Raw genomic sequence first — 7,057 nt, forward strand, 5'->3', positions numbered from 1 at the left:
AACCCCTCATTTTAATTAGGACAGAGAATTCATGAAAGGGACTATTATAAAATACCTAGATAGGTAGGTTTAATAGTTAGGTAGATTTAGAGCTAAAATGGATCCCTTACAGGTTATATAGGTAAATGCCCTAATTTTCTAGAGAAGGAAAGTAGACTAAAGTGAACAAGTGATTTGCTTAAGGCCACATGGTTAGTGACAGAACCAGGACTTGAACCTATGTCCTTTGTTTCCGAACCAAGTAGCTCTTCCATTTTACTTAGCTACCTTGTAGATGTCTTTAAATGCTAGGTTGAGGAACTTGTATTCCATCTAACAGACCATAAGGATATACTGGAAATATTTCAAAAGAAGTAGTGACGTAGTCAAATTTGTGCTTTAGCAATATCTATCTGAAAGTTGTGTGCAGAATAAATTGAAGAAAAGGGCAACCTGGATGCAGGAAGACCAATTTTGAGGCTATTGAAATAGTACAGGAAAGGGGTAATGAGAGCAATGGTTATATGGGTGGAGAGAAGGGCATTTTTGTTGTTATTTAGTTGTTTCAGTCATGTCCAGCTCTTTGTGAACTCATTTGATGTTTTCTTGGCAGAGATACTGGAGTGGTTTGCTATTCCTTCTCCAGTTCATTTTACAGCTGACGAAACTCAGGAAAACAGGGTTAAGTGACTTGCCCAGTGTTACACATCTTGTATCTGAGGCTGCATTTGAACAAAAAAAGATGGGTCTTCCTGATTTTTTATGGAGTAGGATCAGCGAAGCTGAATAACTAATTAGTTATAAATATTGAGGTAGAAGGAAGAGTCAAGAATGAATCCAAGGTTGTAAATTTGTGTGAATGGAAAGATGGTGGTGCCTTAAGTAAGAAAACATAAGTTTGAGGGAGGAATAGATTTGGAGATGAATACAATAAGTTATATTTTAATAGGTTAAGTTTGAAATGCTTAAAGTATATCCAAGAGCCAGTTGATAATAAAGAGCTATGGTTCAGGGGACAGAAGATGGCTGTAAATGCAGATATGGGAGTAATCTGTATAGATTTGGGAGCATGTGGTGATAACTCAGTATGTAGAAATTAAAGAGAATATCAAAGGAAAACCTTTATAAGAAAAAGAAATGAGAGGACCCAAGATACACCCTTGGCATATACCTTCTCTTACTGAATGGGAAGAACAGGGCAATCTAGCAATAGAAACTAAGAAGTAACAATGAGACTGGAAGGAGGAGAGCAAAGAGCGAGTAATTCCCAGGGCCAAGGGGAAAGATAGCATCCAAGAGAAAGGATTAGCTCACAGTGTTGATATCTGCAGATGGACCAAGAAGGATTAGTCCCAAGAAATGATCATTAGATCGAGAAGTTAAACAATAACTGGTTGCCTTGAAGAGAACAATTTCATTCAAGTAGTAAGGTCAGAAGTCAGATTTCAACAGGCTGAGAAAGGAGATGGAGGTAAAATCCTGGAGGCAAATAAGTGTATCCAATACCTTTTTTTTTTTTTTTTTTTTTTTTTTTGCTGGGCAATGGGGGTTAAGTGACTTGCCCAGGGCCACATAGCTAGTAAGTGTCAAGTGTCTGAGGCTGGCTTTGAATTCAAGTCCTTCAGAATCCAGGGCCGGTGTTTTATCCTCTGTGCCACCTAACTGCTCCTCCAACACCTTTTAAGAGTATGGCTGTGAGGGCAGCTATGTGGCACAGTGGATAAAGCACCAGCCCTGGATTCAGGAAGACCCGAGTTCAAATCCAGCCTCAGACATTTGACACTTACTAGCTATGTGAGCCTGGGCAAGTCACTTAACCCTCATGGTTAAGAATGGGTTTTTAGGGGGACCTCCCCCCACTTGAAAGGTTAGCTCAGGAATTTTAGCTGGTCTCTTTCAGAGACAGCCCAAAGGTACAATAGAGAAGAGACTCTGACTAGCTCAGGGAAGTAGATTAAAACCCACACCTATTTGAATGTGCCTTTGCCCTCAGAGAGAAAAGTTGCAGGATATAAAATCAACCCACATAAATCATCAGCATTTCTATACATGACCAACAAAGCTCAGCAGCAAGAGATAGAAAGAGAAATGCCATTTAAAGTAACGGTAGACAATATAAAATACTTGGGTATCTACCTGCCAAGAAAAACCCAGGAACTCTATGAAAACAATTACAAAACACTTTTCACACAAATAAAATCAGACCTGTACAATCGGAAAAAATATCAATTGCTCATGGATTGGCTGAGCTAATATAATAAAAATGACAATTCTACCTAAATTAATATACTTATTCAGTGACATACCAATCAGACTACCAAAAACTATTTTATAGAGTTAGAAAAAGATAACAAAATTCATCTGGAAGAACAAAAAGTCAAGAATATCAAGGGAACTAATGAAAAGAAATGCACAGGAAGGTGGGTTAGCCATACCAAATTTAAAGCTAACCTATAAAGCGGCAGTCATCAAAACTATTTGGTACTGGCTAAGAAATAGAGTGGTGGATTAGTGGAATAGATTAGGGCACAGGAGACACAGTAGTAAATGACTATAGCAATCTACTGCTGGGAAAACTGAAAGATAGTATGGTAGAATTAGGCCTATACCAACATCCTATACTGTATACAAAAATAAGGTCAAAATGGGTTCAAGATTTAGACATAAAGGGTGATACCATAGATAAATTAGGTGAGGAAGAAGTAGTTTACCTCTCAGATCTATGGAGAGGAAAACAATTTATGTCCAAACAAGAGATAGAGAGTATTATGAAATATAAGATGGATGACTTTGATTACATTAAATTATAAAGGTTTTATATAAACAGAAGCAATGCAGTCAAAATTAGAAGGGAGGCAGAAAGCTGGGAAACAATTTTTACAGCCAGTATTTCTGATGAAGGCCTCATTTCTAAAATATATAGGGAATTAAATCAAATTTATAAGAATATAAGTCATTCCCCAATTGAGAAATGGTCAAATGATATGAACAGGCAGTTTTCTGATGAAGAAATCAAAGAGAACTATTGCCACATGAAAAAATGCTCTAAATCGCTATTGATTAGAGAAATGCAAATTAAAACAACTCTGAGGTACCACCTCACATCTAACTAATGTGACAAAAAAGGAAAATAATAAATGTTGGAGAAGCTGTGGGAAAATTGGAACACCAATGCATTGCTGGTGGAATTGTGAAGTGATCCAACCTTTCTGGAGAGCAATTTGGAACTATGCCCAAAGGACTATGGGACTGTTCATACCTTTTGACTCAGTGGTACCACTGCTGGGTCTGTATCCCAAACAGATCATAGAGGAGGGAAAAGGACCCACGTGTACAAAAATATTCATAGCAGCTCTCTTTGTGGTGACAAAGAATTAGAAATCGAGGGAATGCCCTTCAATTGGGGAATGGCTAAACAAGCTGTGGTATATGAATGAAATGGAATACTATTGTGCTGTAAGAAATGATGAGCAGGAGGATTTCAGAGAAACCTGGAAGGACTTACATGAACTGATGCTGACTGAGAGGAGCATAGCCAGGATAACATTGTACACACTAACAGCAACATTGTGTGATGAACAATGGTGATAGACTTGGCTCTTCTCAGCAGTGCAATGATTCAAAACAATTTCAAGGAACTCTTGATAGAAAATGTTCTCAACATCCAGAAAAAAGAATTGTAGATTATGAATGCAGATTGAATCATACTGTTTCTACTTTTGGGACATTTTAAAAATTTTCTTCTTTTTTTTGAAGTTTTCCCCTTGTGCTTTGATTCTTCTTTCACAATATGACTAATGCAGAAATATGTTTAATGTGATTATACATATATAAACTATATCAGATTGCTTTCTGTCTTGGGGAGGAGAGAGGGAAGGGAGGTTAGAACTAAAAATCCCATGAAAACAAATGTTGAAAACTATCCTTACATGTAACTGGAAAATAATAAAATACTTTTATTTTTAAAAAAGAGAATAGAAGGTATTCAATCATTAGGGACCTTGAGGATAGAGGACAAGATAGGAAATGTGATAGATGGCTTCTATTTTCTGAATGTGCACAAGGTAAAGTACAGGACCTAAATGATGTATAGGTGGAGTAACTGATCATTTTAATGGTACACTTGCTCTGGAAATACTGTTGATCTCTAAAACATCTTCTTCACCTGAAAAAGCATCCTGAAGCCACTGTGTTAGGTTGCGAAAGTAAAAGTGTCCCTCATGGCTGCTTTTCTAAAATCTGGTTTTGATAGCAGGGATTAGGGTGAGGCATGGTAGGTGGGGGGAAGGGAGAACCAAGAAACAAAAGGCTTGGGAGCTTCAAAGACAAAGTCAAATATGTCCTATCACGTAATTCTGGCTAGGGGAAGCAGTAATCAAATCCTTTGAGGCAAAACTGTCAATCAAGTAATTAGTATTTATTAAATATATACTCTGTGCTAGGACGCAGGGTTGACCCTGAATATACAAATTTAAAAAACAAACTATCCCCTGCCTGGAAGGAGTTTTCATTTTATTGGGGAGAAATATAATGTACACATACATATACACATATATATGTATATGCATGACGCATATGAACATATTAGAGAAGGAAATGGCAAACCACTCCAGTATCTTTACTAAGAAAATCCCAAATGCAGTTACAGAGTTGGGACACAACTAAAACAACCCAACAATAAAAATATTCACATGTATGTATCTGTACATGTATATACACATAAACATACATGTATAAATAAAATTCTTTGGTTGGGATATGGGTACTAACAACTAAGGAATAAGGAAAACCTTCATGGAAGAGGTGCTTCTGGAGCACTTTTTACGTTTAAAAAGCGTAAATAACTTTATAGTCTCACATTGTCCCATCAAGGGTGGTTTGAATTCATTTCAAAGGAATTACATGAACAAAACACACAAAATTATTATCACAATGAAGGAACTAAGAAAGGGGGGGGCATTCAAGGCATAGGGGACAACCTAAGCAAAGACATAGAGATAAAAGAAAGAATTGGGTGTGGAAGGAATAGCAATAAGGTCAAAATGACTGAGTACAAGAAGAGACATAATATATCATTTTACTGGAAAGATAGATTGGATCCAGGTCATGAAGCACTTTAAACACTTACTAGAGAAGCTTGTATTTGATCCTAGAGGCCATAGGGAACTACTGGAGATTACTGATATGAGAAGTGATATCATCCAACCTGTGCTTTAAGAATACCATTTTCACAATGATCCAAGACAATTTTGAAGGATTTATGATGAAAAATACTACACATCTCCAGAGAAAGAACTGATGGAATCTGAATCCAGATCAAAGAATACTTTTTTTGCTTTATTTTTCTTGGGGGGTGGGTGGTCTGTGTTTTCTTTCACAACATGCCTAATATGGAAATCTATTTTGCATGGCTGCATTGTATAACCTATGTCAAATTGCTTTCCTTCTCGATGATGATGGAGGGGGAGAGGGTGGGAGAGAATTTGGAACTCAAAATTTCCCCAAAAAAAATGTTAAAAATTGATTTTACATGAAATTGGGGGGAATAAAATATTAAAGAAAAATAATACTATTTTCAGAGTTGTGACAAGATGGATTGGAGACAGGAGACACCTGAGGCAGAGAGACCAATGGGTGAGTGGGTGGGTAGGAATGGGAGGTACTGTGATAACCTAAGTGAGAGCTGATGATGACCTGTAGTAGACTGGTGACTGTGTGAAACTCCAATATGACACTTTGTCCATCTCATCCTTTAGATACAAATGTAAGCATCCTCTGAAAAAGAAAGAGAATGTTTGTTAAGCTATTTGAGCTCCTTAAAAGTTAAAATCTCAGTATTATAAAAGTTTTTTAATGTGTTTCTATTTCTGGTTTTGTCATGAAAGAAGTAGAAAATTTCTACATCAATTTCCCAAATCAGACAACAGTTAAAAATTAACTGAGCCAGAAATTTGCCTAACAAAGAAACAGTTTCCCTCTAATTGGTTCATGCTATTCCAAAGGACTGCTGAGCCAAAGAAAAATTCTTTCTGGTTCTTCTTTATGAAACAAGCATAACATTTTTATGGAAAGTATTGTCCAAGTAAGCTCAGCGGTTTGGAAGATTCTGCCAATTAGTCAAGATCATATTCCCTTATGGGTCAATTAACTTTGTTTTGTCTTGTAGATATCTGACTATAATTTTTATCATTTAAGACTGCATTAAAAAAAAAGAATGCATTTAAAAGTGGGAATGGGTGAGATACTGAGCAAGTCTATCACCATGGCAAGAAACTACTTGCTTTCCTAAGTATTATAACTTTCATTTTTGTTAATAATAATGTATTTCTCAACTGAAAGTTAGCCGAATTGCTTTCATCATAACAACTTTGTCACCAGTTTACAACTGAAGAAACAGAGATTTAAAGCTGCTAAGTGACTTACCTAAAGTAACCATTGTGTCAGCTGTGTGTGTGTCAGCTGCAATGTGAAATCAGTTTTCCTACCGTGCCACAATGAACCAGAGCCATAAAGGTTATTTAATAGGAAGCAATTCATTTCTGAACATTGTTTCTGTCATTTGTGTTAGCTTTCATTTTTACTCACTCAACCAACATATATTAAGGACCTCCTACAAATCATTACATTAGATATTGGGGGCTTACAAAGTTTAGCTAAACTACCCATAATTTCTGCCCTGATGGGCCTATAGTCTAATAGAGGAAGAAGCAGATCTAGATTGAACCATTCTCAAAATCATGCTTCTTGCACATTAAAAATTATATCATTGGGGGCAGCTAGGTGGCGCAGTGGATAGAACGCTGGCCATGGATTCAGGAGGATCTAAGTTCTGATACGACCTCAGACACTTGATATGTACTAGCTGTGTGACACTGGGCAAGTCACTTAACCCCAACTGCCTCACCAAAAAAAAAAAAAAAAAAAGAAAGAAAAAGAAAAAAAAGTTATATCATTGATCAATCATCAATACACATTTATTAAATTCCTGCTATGGACCAGACAGTGTGCTAAGAACTATGAAAAAGAAATCATAGAAGAATAGAGAAGAATAAGCAAGGTAACTTCCAGAGTAATGTCT

The sequence above is a fragment of the Dromiciops gliroides genome, chromosome 3 (assembly GCF_019393635.1).
Source record: "Dromiciops gliroides isolate mDroGli1 chromosome 3, mDroGli1.pri, whole genome shotgun sequence".
Classification (NCBI taxonomy): Eukaryota; Metazoa; Chordata; class Mammalia; order Microbiotheria; family Microbiotheriidae; genus Dromiciops; species Dromiciops gliroides.